At 40.7% G+C, this 13657-nt stretch overlaps 1 protein-coding gene across 1 annotated transcript in view; it reads left to right on the top strand.

Annotated features, from left to right (window-relative positions):
• Positions 1-3065: 3065 nt before the first annotated feature.
• Positions 3066-13657, top strand: part of RNF24 (ring finger protein 24) — a 111046-nt gene continuing 100454 nt past the window's right edge. The window contains exon 1 of the mRNA XM_052650384.1: positions 3066-3135. The gene's annotated coding sequence lies outside the window, so the exon portion shown is untranslated. The remainder of the gene's footprint in view (positions 3136-13657) is intronic.

The raw sequence follows: 13657 nt of genomic DNA on the forward strand, positions 1-13657 counted from the left end.
CAGTAGGGTAAGGGAAACCAGGAGAGATGCTTAGCTTGCAGTGTTTTATGGTGATGGGATTAGTTTCTGGGTTGTCTTTGCCCAATCATTCTGACTCAGAGTCCTTCCTGGTAGTGCACGCATTGTTCAGCCAAGACAGATGTCAGCAAGAAGGATTCTGGGAGGTGGTCGGACATGTGGTGCCTCCTTTTGGGAAACTGAGAAGAGTTTCCTAAACTCTTTCTGTTGGTGGTAGCTTAGTAGTTCCATACTTACCAGGACCTCCTGTTGTAAAATAACTCATGCACATGGTCACTCAGAGAAGGCTAAGGCACCCCACTCCACTACTCTTGCTTGGAAAATCCCATGGACGGAGGAGCCTGGTGGGCTGCAGTCCATGGGGTCGCTGAGGGTTGGATACAACTGAGTGACTTCACTTTCACTTTTCACTTTCATGCATTGGAGAAGGAAATGGCAACCCACTCCAGTGTTCTTGCCTGGAGAATCCCAGGGATGGTGGAGCCTGGTGGGCTGCCGTCTATGGGGTCACACAGAGTTGGACTCGACTGAAGTGACTTAGCAGCAGCAGTAGCACATGGTCACTATGGTGTCTGGCCAAGGTGGGCAGTTTCAGTCAGTGTTCTTCCCCTAACACACCCACACACACCCCACTCTCTTCCCTGCAACAGAAGGAGAACCTCAAAGAGGGAAACTGAGGGAAAGTGGACAATCATTCCTCTAACTTCCCTCAGCTGCAGTGCCCACACACTCAACTGAAGCACCTCAAATGAGATCACTATGAGGCCTGTTGCAGCCTCCCAACAGCACCAAAGATTTCTGTGGCCCAGGAATAGCATAGCCAAGGAGCTGGGAACAGGAGGGTGTCTCTTGAGAATACACTCTGTGCCAAAGAAAAGACACCTCTTCTGCTCTTGAGGCAGCACTAGATTGACCCTAGGCTTTGTTGTTACAGGATGCGCTAAACCACCCCCCCCCCCCCCAAGTATTAGTTGCACAGCCACATCCGAGTCTTTGCAATCCCATGAGCTGGGGTCCCATCAGGCTCCTCTGGCCATGGAATCCTCTAGGTAAGAACACTAGAGTGCGTTGCCATTCCCTTTTCCAGGGGAATCTTCCTGACCCAGGGATCAACCCTGGTCTCCTGCATTGCAGGCAGATTCTTTATCAGCTGAGCCACCAGGGAAGTCAAACACCTCAAAGGTAAGTTTTTTGGTTTGTTTTTTTTTTTTTTACTTTACAATATTGTATTGGTTTTGCCATACACTGGCATGAATCCGCCATGGGTGTAGATGTGTTCCCCATCCTGAATCCCCTTCCCATCTCCCTCCCCATCCCATCCCTCTGGGTCATCCCAGTGCACCAGCCCTGAGCACCCTGTATCATGCATTTAACCTGGACTAGAAATTCGTTTCACATGTGATAATTTACATGTTTCAATGCCATTCTCCCATATCACTCCGCCCTCGCCCTCTCCCACAGAGTCCAAAAGACTGTTCTATATATCTGTGTCTCTTTTGTTGTCTCACATACAGGGAGACATATATATTCCATATATATGCGTTAGGATTGCCAGGAGAAATATCAATAGCCTCAGATATGCGGATGACACCACCCTTATGGCAGAAAGTGAAGAGGAGCTAAAAAGCCTCTTGATGAAAGTGAAAGAGGAGAGTGAAAAAGTTGGCTTAAAGCTCAACATTCAGAAAACAAAGATCATGGCATCTGGTGCCATCACTTCATGGGAAATAGATGGGGAAACAGTGGAAACAGGGTCAGACTTTATTTTTTTGGACTCCAAAATCACTGCAGATGGTGACTACAGCCATGAAACTAAAAGACGCTTACTCCTTGGAAGGAAAGTTATGACCAACATAGATCGCATATTGAAAAGCAGAGACATTACTTTGCCGACTAAGGTCCGTCTAGTCAAGGCTATGGTTTTTCCTGTGGTCATGTATGGATGTGAGAGTTGGACTGTGAAGAAAGCTGAGTACCAAAGAACTGATGCTTTTGAACTGTGGTGTTGGAGAAAACCCTTGAGAGTCCCTTGGACTGCAAGGAGAGCCAACCAGTCCATCCTAAAGATCAGTCCTGGGTGTTCATTGGAAGGATTGATGCTAAAGCTGAAACTCCAATACTTTGGCCACCTCATGCGAAGAGCTGACTCATTGGAAAAGACTCTGATGCTGGGAGGGACTAGGGGCAGGAGGAGAAGGGGACGACCAAGGATGAGATGGCTGGATGGCATCATCTACTCAACGGACGTGAGTCTGAGTGAACTCCGGGAGTTGGTGATGGACAGGGACACCTGGCATGCTGTCATTCATGGGGTCACAAAGAGTCAGACACGACTGAGTGACTGAACTGAACTGAACTGACACTGTATTGGCGTTTTTCTTTCTGGCTTACTTCACTCTGTATAATAGGCTCCAGTTTCATCCACCTTATTAGAACTGATTCAAATGTATTCTTTGTAACGGCTGAGTAATATTCCATTGTGTATATGTACCACAGCTTTTTGCCTGCTGTATCAAATGGGAGCTGGGGACTGAACAGACTAGGTCAACGCAAATAAAGTAATGCACTCTTTCTTGCACACGCTGCTCTCCACTATTTGAGCAGATTCTGGGTCTCAGAGGTCTGCTCTCAGATGAAGCAGTTGGAGGAAAGGGCGGTGCCTTCCTTGTTCATGCCACTCTGTGTCCCCGTGATGCTGGTGGACTGAATGCTAGGGAGAGGTGGCAGTTCCAATTTTTCACTTTAAAACTTTATAGGTCGAGCAAAAATACTAAATATAAAAGCAGAAGGCCGCAACTCCTCCCTAGGACATCCCCAGCGGGTGAGGCAGGCTCGGACGCCAGAGAGCCGCGCCTGCGCACTACGGACTCTGAAGCACAGGCCAACTGAGGGAGGTGGGCGGGGCTGCCCGGCCATCCGGGTTCCCTCACCCCGCCCCCGCTGCATGAATGAGAGGCGCGGCGCCCGCCCCTCCCCCGCTGGGCCCGCCCCTCGCCGGGGCTGTGGCGCGCCGTCTGCCGCTGCCACCTCAGCCGCGCTCGGTCAGCCAGACGCCCGCTGCTTACTGCCCGGAGCTGACCGTCCCAGCACGCTCGCCGCCGCTGCCGGCACGACAGAGTAAGTAAGCAAGCGAGGGTTGGGCCACTGAACGCCGTCGCCCCCTGGTTTGGGGAGTAAGGGACCGGGCAGGTCCGGGTTCGGGATGCTAAGGAGACCGTGGGCCCGCGCCAGCCTCCCCAGCTCACACTCCCGGCGCCTCGGCCGGGAGCTGGGACGGGTAGGACAGCGGCCCTGGGCCGGGAGGGGCGCGGAAGAGGGTCCGCGCACGAACAGGAGGGTGAGTCCCGCACAAAGGGAGGCGCGGAGCTGTCACCGAGAGACCACAGAGATAAGGTTCGCGGCGCCCTGTGCGCCCAGCTAGCCTGTGGCCCGCGTCTGGTCCCGGGGCGTGGGAGCTGCTGGGATGTGCCCGGAGCGAGGACGAGGATGGCGAAGACTGCTGCCTCCCTGTTGGCCGTGGGAACGCGCCTTGGGGGGGCGCGGCGTGGCAGTGTTTTCCTGGTCCCCGTCTGCTCCTCCCCTTTCTTTGTGGCGTCTGTCTCATGCCCGTTTGTCACTGGGTATAAGCAGTGGTCTGGGATGAGATCTCTTGCCTCGCTTACTCATTAATGAAAGTCAGGTGCTGGCCTCATTTGTGAGTGGGGGGCCGTGTGTGCTTCTACAGGCCAGAGAATTAAGGCCCCTCTTTTGTTTCCAGAGACTTAATGGTTTGTATGTGACCTCTGAAATGAGTGAATCGGAGATCATTTAAAGGGGATGAGGGAAAAAAGACATATTCCTTCATCAGATCTTCAGCCAGTTCTGTCTCTGGCATTCCTTCAAACAGTATTTCTTTGTTTCTTGCTGCAAAACCAGTGGGTTTTGTTAACTGAAAATATGTGTCTATATTCTCAATATATGTCCATATTCTCAGTATATCCAGAACACTTGCTTTCTGGGTGTTGGTAAATGGTCATATACTCATGTATATGTACATGAGAATAGTACGTATAGAACACTGCTTTTTAGTTAATTGGTAATTATGTCTGTATATTGATATAGACACAACGTGTCTATAGAAATGCTCCAGTATATCTAGGACACTTTTTTCAGCTCCTCAGTACAGGCAGATTTTGTTTCTTCCTGCCTCCCTGTGTTAATAAGAAGGTGGTCCAGCAGGTTCTCCCCGCCTCCTTGCTTTTTTTTTTCCCCCGTAATTCTTTGGCAAAGGGTGTTATTGCATATTTCCCTGGCATGCGCCCTTGCTTTGATCTGAATTTTCCTGTCCTCTGTTGTCTGGTTGTGCAGCCCAGCTCAGTGGCACCTCTTACAGGACTATTGGAAAACAGAACACCTTTTTTTTTTTGTCCTCATCCCCAGAGAGAGGAGGAAGCTCTGCAGTTTCCCACAGACTTTGGCTCTGTGGAGACTGACTGCCTGACTTTGTTTTCTTGGTGAAATTATGAGGAGTCACAGCTGATATGGACCAATTAAAAAGAAGCAGTTATAATAGCACCAGCTATTCCTTGCTGTTTCACTTGGACCTTTTTCTCTCTTAAACTAGATCTTATAAGTTTAAGAAGATAGTTGGTTACATTTGCTGTTTCTTTTTTGTACCCTTATAATTTTGCAGAGTGACAGGAAATTAGCTAAACTCAGTTGTAAGAAACATACCTCCAAATATTAATATACTTTTGTTATGATCTTTTGATTCAGAATAGCAGCAGTAAAAAAAAAAAGTGAGGAGCTAATTAGAGGATATGAATAGTTGAACTGATTCAGTTTTAAGATTCCCTTTAAGGTTATTTTTAATAACATGTATTTTAATTCCTGGTAGTTTTCGGCAAAATGAAGTTGAAACTAAGCAGTCTTCCATAGCATCTGTTTATGTATATTCCCTCTGTTACAAACATTTGCTTTTAATTTGAAAGAAATTTTCCATTTGGTTGGAACAGGATCCATTATTCTTGGTAAAAATCTTACCTTATGTCAGCGATCAAATTCTTTCTTTGTAAAAGTTAAAATTAATAAAAGTTGATTTTTCAGTTTGAAATTTTGGTGTTATGATGTCAGATTTAAATAAAAATTTTTATGAATTTAATTCAAAATAAGGCAACTTATAAATGAGTGCTTCATTAATTACATTAACTACTGTCACTAATACTGAAGCAACCCAAATAACTTATGAATTGCCTGCAAAAGATTTTTCTCTTTTAGGAAGCCTTTTAAAACAAATCATAAGGGGAAGTCTTAAATAAACAGCATAGTGTAACCGGAATTATCACTGAAATAGGCTTGCATAGTACTACAATATTGGGCAACTTTAATTTTGCAAGCATGACTTAGCTATTGTTTGTACCAACAAAGGAAACTAAAAACATCCTGGCCTTGTTATTCAGCATTCTGTTAATCGAAATCTTTACCAGTCCATAGTTTTGCATTTTTGTAGGATGATGATTGAAGAAAAATTCCAAAGTAGTATCTGTATTGCCAAAATAGGTTATATGCTGTTTTATTAATAAATATAATCTTTATATTCATTAGAAATACTAATATTGTTATGTTGCTGCTGCTGCTAAGTCGCTTCAGTCGTGTCCGACTCTGTGCGACCCCATAGACGGCAGCTCACCAGGCTCCCCCGTCCCTGGGATTCTCCAGGCAAGAACACTGGAGTGGGTTGCCATTTCCTTCTCCAATGCATGAAGGTGAAAAGTGAAAGTGAAGTCGCTAAGTCGTGTCGGACTCTTAGCGACTCCATGGACTGCAGCCCACCAGGCTCCTCCATCCATGGGATTTTTCAGGCAAGAGTACTGGAGTTGGGTGCCATTGCCTTCTCCGATATGATGACACTTTGTCACCCAAACTGGGATACATTATCCTCCCAGCATTCTGTCAGTAATTGTTTTCTGGGAATTCCCTGGTGATCCAGTGATTAGGACTCTGCTTACACTACAGTGGGCACGGATTGATGCCTGGTGGGGGAACTAAGTTCCTATATGCTATGCAGCCAGATACTAATTGTTTTCTGTTTCAAATGGTAGTTTATTCTAAAATCAGTAATAATCTTATCATAATATATTATTAGATCGGTGCAAAAGTAATTACAATTTTGCATTGTTGAAGTTTGCCATTTGATATTGGAATACATTCTTAAATAAATGTGGTTATGTTATACTATAGAAATGATGTCAGACAAAAAGCAGATTCCAGCAATTTTTTTTTTTTTGGAGTTCAAAATGGGTCGTAAAGCAGCAGAGACAACTTGCAGCATCAACAACACATTTGGCCCAGGAACTGCTAACAAATGTACAGTGCAGTAGTGGTTCAAGAAGTTTTGCAAAGGAGACAGCCTCGAAGATGAGGAGCACAGAGGCTGGCCGTTGGAAGTTGACAACAACCAATTGAGAGCAATCATCAAAGCTCTTACAACTATGTGAGAAGTTGCTAAAGAACTCAATATCAACCGTTCTACAGTCATTCTGCATTTGAAGCAAATTGGAGAGGTGAAAAAGCTCAATAAGTGGGTGCTTCATGAGCTGACTGAAAATCAAAAAAATCATGTTAAAGTGTAGTCTTCTCTTATCCTATGCAACAACAATGAACCATTTCTCGATCAGATTATAATGTGTAATGAAAAGTGGATTTTATATGACAACCAGCTCAGTGGTTGGACCGAGAAGAAACTCCAAAACACTTCCCAAAGCCAGACTTGCACCAAAAAAAAGGTCATAGTCATTGTTTGGTGGTCTGCTGCCTATCTGATAAACTACAGCTTTCTGAATCCCAGCAAAGCCATTACATCTGAGAGGTATGCTCAGCAAATCGGTGAGATGCACTGAAAACTGCAACACCTACAGCTGGTATTGGTCAACAGAATGGGCCCAATTCTCCTCCACAACATCACCTGACCACATGTCACACAACCAAAGCTTCAGAATTTGAATGAATTGGGCTGTGAAGTTTTTGCCTCAAACGCCATATTCACCTGACCTCTTGCCAAGTGACTACCACTTCTTCAAGCATCTCAACAACTTTTTCCAGGGAAAATGCTTCCACAACCAGCAGGAAGCAGAAAATGCTTTCCAAGAGTTTGTCGAATCCCAAAGCACAGATTTTTACACAACAAGAATAAAAAAACTTATTTCTTGTTGATAAAAATGTGTTGATTGTAATGGTTCCTATTTTGATTAATAAAGATGTGTTTCAGCCTAGTTATAATGATTTAAAATTCACAGTCTGAAACCACAACTACTTGTTGCACTAACCTAATAGCAGTTTAAACTATATGAAATTGCCATTTTTTTTTAGATTGAAGAGTTACCAAAAATCAGTGGTTTCATATGGTTCAATTATTTTGAATTCTTAGCAGTTCTTTCTAGCATTTACCTTTATATTTATTTCATTTTCAATGTTTAAACTGCAATTCCTTGATTTTCTACCTTTGTATATTATCCACGGAGTTCTAGTTTGGAAGTTGAGTACTTAATTGTTCCACATAACCATCCTTCAACCTTCCCCCCACCTCATATCTATACTTTACAGTTTCCAGTTAAGTCAGTATTCAGTATTTATATGACTGTGGCAGTGTAAGTTCACAGATGAGCTGTATTGGATATGTATTACCTATTATGTTTCTTTCTTGTACAACTTTATTTCTCCTGAGTTAAATAATTGCCACTTTTGTTTGTTCTTCATTTGCCTAGTTTTCTATTTACCAGTCACAAATTCTCCTCAAATTTTATGACAGAAATGATCATCTTTCAATATATTCAGATAATCTGTTTCATTTCTATTTCCTAGCTGTCTTATAGGACCTCCCTTTTTATCTTCTTGTGAATTCTGTTTGCCTTCCTCCTATGTTGCATCCTTGATTTCCTGGATCCTGTGTTTTGCTTATTCTTTAGTAGCTTCCTGAGAAAGAACATCTACAAACTCTGAAATTTCTTCCTGATTTCAGAAGTTGCATGTCTGAATGTCTTCATTTACCCTCACACTTGAATGGTGGTTTCACTGGATGTTGAATTCTAGATTGAAAATTAGTGTCTGTCTCTTGAAGGCTTCCATTTGTAATCCCCATTGTCTTTTCCCTCCCACTCTGAAAGACTGTAGGATCTTCTATTTATCCCTGGTGTTCTGACATTTCATGGTGTTCCTCAAAATGGTGTTTCATGGTGTTCCTTTTTCTTTCCTTTTACTTGTGGGGCAGATAATATTTCCCCAAATATCTATATGTATGTGCACACAGACATACATACTATCTCACCTAGTATGCTGTTCTTCATGATGTTGACATGCATCCATCAAGAGGTGCGATCTTTGTTTCCTCTCCTTGAACCTGTGCAAACAACCTGTGCTTCCCAGGATGTTTTGGGTCTTGAGCCAACATCATCGTTTAGGAATACAGTTGGATGATCAAAAGCAGCCACCTTGAGGGGATGCTTTATTTATTTATTTATTATCCTTTTAAATGAAATCCTCAGTTTACTTTTGACTAGAAATATCAGTTAACACCAGAGAAAGTGTCTTTCAGCATTGAAATGTAATCATCTCTGGAATCAACATGAAGACCATCAGTTGCATTTTTTTTTAAAATCTGCTTTAGGAAGTGATAGAGCCATTTATGACCAAAAAAAAAAAATCTATAAGCTTCATGATTAAATATGGCATGGCTAACTAAGACAAACACATTATTTGCAAGAATTTCTGTGATACAAAGATAGAGGCAAATGGAGTTACATAGACCAAGGCTTGTTTGGACATTGTCAGTGACTTAGTGTTTATCTCAGGGATACATATTTTAAAATATTTTTTAGCCCATGAATTTTTTTCTGTTTACAGCTACTTTACTCCTCATTTAGCTTTCTCCAAGGGCTCATATCATATAAGTTGAATATTACTAGAGAACTTCAGATTCAGGACTAAAAATCTGAAGTGGACTACTCTCATCACTGCCCCCAGAAAATTGCCAGATTCTTAATAACTTGTAATTCTTAATTTTTGCCTATATTAATCTCTCCACAGTCTTTAACTTCATAAGCAGCCCACCTGTCCCAATGCTGATAAGTGGGCTATATACTTCATTGAGGGTTTAAAAGTTATCAGTTACTTCTCATCCTCTCCTCACCAAATCTATAAATCCACCTTGCTTAGAATCCTTGTTTTCTGTTTTCTTCCCATCAGACACCAACTTGCCTCCCCACCTTACCCCGCCTCAGAGCTAGTTAAGAACTTGACTTCTGCTTTTGTGCTCTTTCACGTCCTCAACAACTTTCCAAGGCACCATCAATATCAGCATACATACCTACTCTGATATTGCCCATCTTTAAAATCAACAAAAAATTAAAACAACTTTCCCCTGCCTTACATCCATTTCTTTCTGTTTACCTTCATGGGTAAATGTCTCAAAAGAGTAGTCTACACCTTTCCTCCCTATCTCCTCTGTACTATGTGTCACTCTCTGAAATTCTGTTGTTGAATGAATTTTTTTGTCTCTTACCCTCCACTGGAAAGTGAGCTCCAGGAAAGCAAGACCTCATCTATCCTGTTTACCACTATGTTCCTAGGACAGCAATTGACACAAGTAGCTACCCAGTACATGGGCAAAAAAGGCATAACTGACATATTTAACCTGGTAGAATAGCTCTTTTTAAAAAAATTTCTAACAAGAAAATCAATTTTCATTTATTTTTAAAATTATTCTCTACTTTTTGCAACACTGAAAGTTGAAAAATTATGAAGACTGTATTAATGGTTGAATTTACCTATGTTACATTACATTTTGTTCTTTTGTTCTTCCTAAGTATAATTTATATTGGCAGTCTTATACCTGGATTGATTGATCAGTCAGACTGACTGGAGTTGAATTTTAGTTCTTTTCACTTTTTGCCATGTGACCTTGGGCAGATTCACCTCTCTGTTTCCTCATCTGCAAGGTGGAAATAAGAAAGTACCTACCTCATATGTTGTGTGGGTCAAGTGAGATAACATGTAAAATGCTAAACCCAGTACTTGACATGGTGGCTAATACAATGAAAATAGTTACAGTTATTGTTTGTATACTCTTCTCTGGTTTCTAATGTTTGATCTGACTTGGTCACTGTAGTTTTGTGTTTTTTCTTTTTTGTCACTGTAGTATTTTTGTTTGAAGTATTTATATCTCCTAGAGTATATTACTATGAATATGACTCTCCTGTTTTTAGTTTTAGTTTTAGTTTTTAGTTTTTTTTTCTAATTCTTTGCTCCTCTGTTCCCCACATTACCCCCACATAATATCAATAGATTGATTAAATGATCTTCATTGACAGATGAGCACCCCCTAGCACTTCCCAGAAGTTTGGTCACTGAGAATCATTTTGATAACTTGATGAAATATATTTATTTTAAGCCAAGTTCTGTACTTTGTTTATTTGGCTTGCCCAGAGGTGAGGCTGCTTCTTTGTGTTAATTCATGTTATTTTTCATTCAGTTTTCTTATTTATGGTAATGAAACTTTTAAAACACCCTGTATGTCATCAACAGATTTTTTTAAGTAGTTATAAGATACTATTCTTTTCACTTACTAGCTAGCTAGGAAGATGAATATATGATACAATACAAAATCCATTCTACAGGCCTCATTGAGGGATAAAGACAGGCTATGTATTAATAGAAGTCCAAAGTAGGGAGAGTTGTGTCCAGCCAGCCTTAAGGGAATCTTAAAACTTTTCCACGTGTTGAATTGTCTATACCCCTTATTTTCTGTCTTGATTTTTAATTTTAGAAATTGTTTCTTGAAGTAATTGACTTACCAGTTACTCTGCCTTTTTCTTATCTAGGTAGGCAGTGGAGACGCCTCCAATTATCTGAGCACTTCAGACATTAGAATATAGTGTTAGATAAATTTAAGATACAAAAAGAATGCCAGATGGTTTGAAAGGAAATGTGAACACTAGTGTAGGCAGTCCTTTGAAAGCCAGCTGACTGAGCTTTATCTGCTCTGAAGGTAGGAATCAGACACTGTTCCATACTAGCTGGCCTAGGAACAACTGACCAGTGGCCTTACTTTTGGTTGGGAAAGTCAGCCTAGGCCCTCCACCTGCTGTAAAGACAGTATGACACCAGATAGTTGCTCTGCACCTCCATGGATTTGAGTTGGAACAAACCTGAATGGCAAGGAAAGGAAGCTACTTTTTAGATGGCATTACAAGTAAACCTCATATTACATAGTGATTTTGCTCTGAAAAAGTGTAATGCAACTTGAATTTTTATGGATTCAATACTGTTAGGTGTATTTTGAGTTGCTTACTATTTTAGCAACTATAGAAGTTTGTGGCTTCTGTAGAACATTAATTATACATGTTGTCTTAAAATCATTTTGTCTATTATTCATGTTTTCCTAACTAGACAGGTATTTGTATCAGATACAGTTCTTTTCTAGCAAACTTAATGTTATAATTATTTAATTGAGAACAAAAGAAGTAAAAATATGGCACTGCAGGTATAACGAGTAGTTCATTTGATGACAGTGTTTATTGAATTCTCAAAGTTAATAACTTCACCAGTAGTCTATCAGTATGCTTTATGTTATCTTCAATTTTTTTTTAATTTGGAGATTGAATGGTGCTGTATTACCTATTTGTTAAGTTCATCTAGGCAAACCAAAATATTATAAATTACTTGTACCTCTTTATTGTTCTCTCCTAACTCTGAGCATGAAAAATTTTGCTCGGTGGTATAAACTTGAAATATCCAAATAAGCTCTTCATCTTAGACTGAGAGAAAAAGTTTGGCAAACATCAAAGTATGAGCCAGTATAATTTATGGAAAATTGGTGGAAACATAAATCAAAAGTGTAGGCTTTCATTCTTTTCGTTTAGTGCAAAAGAAATTGCGAAACTTCTTCAGAAGTGTGTTGGAAATTTCATGCTTGGCTATAATTAAATAAAAGATTTTACCTAAATTTATTAATTGTCCTTGAAAGCAGTCCAGAGGAAATTTTGCAGTAGTAAGTTTTTTTTAATATAATAGAACAGTATATCAATAGCCAGAAGCAATATAGTACCCAGAAATCATCTTTCGCATTACCTATCCTATAGTAAAAACCTTTCATGTCAGTATCTTTTTTTTTTTCTAATAGAACAGAAAGATATTTATTTCAGCAAAATTATAAAGTAACAAAGAAACAAAAATATTTGACATTCACTGAGACACAATTTTGTAAAGAAGAAAGTTAACAATAATCAGCATAAGAACAATAAACTACAAATATCTGTTGATATTTTAATGGGGTGGGAAGCCAGAAGAAACACAAAAATACGTTAAAAATACAACATCATTGCCACAGCACATAAAAATATCTCCATAAAAAATTAACTATTTCGATTTGGACACTTAATCTTGCAACTCTCTTTGAACTGACATTCTGAAATCTTGATGTCCTGCTGCAGTTTATTAACTAGTCATTATTTTATTCCATGGATCCACAGAGATCAGTCTCATCACAAACAAATAAAAGAGCACTTCCTGTTAGAGACACAGCATTAACTCAAGGCTAATATTTAATCTTAATTGGCAACGAGTTTAGTGCAAATAAAATTATATTTAGCAGCTTAGAGAATTCCTGGTGGGGATGCATTCACCTCACAACCCTTATTGCATCCCCAGAACAAAATCATTTCTCTTTCCATGAGTATGAATATTGGCCATTCAGACCCACTAAAAACTACTAATGCTAATTCTGCCGTTTGTCACAGAAGGAGTTTCCATAAAAGATGGTTTCAGTCACTATGCAAATGAGCCATACAGTTTTTACATTTGGAAAGTTCCCCTTAGTTTTGATTTTTTTTTTAAAGCAGGGCCTGAATGTCGTCACAACTGGATCTTACCCAACTGCTTCTCTGAAAAGAGGCGTTAATCTTTTGCACTGGCCACCAAAGGTTGCCTTCAAAGGAAAACCTGAGGATAGGGTAGATGAATCTCTCAGTGCAACTTCTACTCCCCAGTAATAATTTTCATGTCAGTATCTTTTGGGCTTCCCAGTTGGCTTAGTAGTAAAGAATCCACCTGCCAATGCAGGAGATGTGGGTTCTATCCCTGAGTTGGGAAGATTCTCTGGAGAAGGAAATGGCAACCCTCTCCAGTGTTCTTGCCTGAAAAATCCTCCTCTTGCAGAGGAGCATGGCAGGCTACAGTCCATGGGATTGCAAAGGAATCGGACACAACTTAGCAACTAGACAACAATGTCAGAATCTTTACACGCATTTCTTCTTTACTCCTTACAGCATCTCTCAAAGGGTTATTAATGAATGATAAAGCAAAAAGTCAAAGCAGTAAGCTGTTTAGGTTCACATAGTCAGCTGGGTCAGGTTTAGAACCCAGGCTTTTCAGGGATCTTCCTTACAGCATCTCTCAAAGGGTTATTAATGAATGATAAAGCAAAAAGTCAAAGCAGTAAGCTGTTTAGGTTCACATAGTCAGCTGGGTCAGGTTTAGAACCCAGGATCTTCCCAACCCAGGTCTTCCGCATTGCAGGCAGATTCTTAACCATCTGAGCCACCAGGGAAGTCCCACCTGAATAGCAAGATACCAGCTGAATAGAAAAGATCTGTGTTCTTATGAAAGT

Source organism: Budorcas taxicolor, chromosome 13, assembly GCF_023091745.1.
Source record: "Budorcas taxicolor isolate Tak-1 chromosome 13, Takin1.1, whole genome shotgun sequence".
NCBI classification, from domain to species: Eukaryota; Metazoa; Chordata; class Mammalia; order Artiodactyla; family Bovidae; genus Budorcas; species Budorcas taxicolor.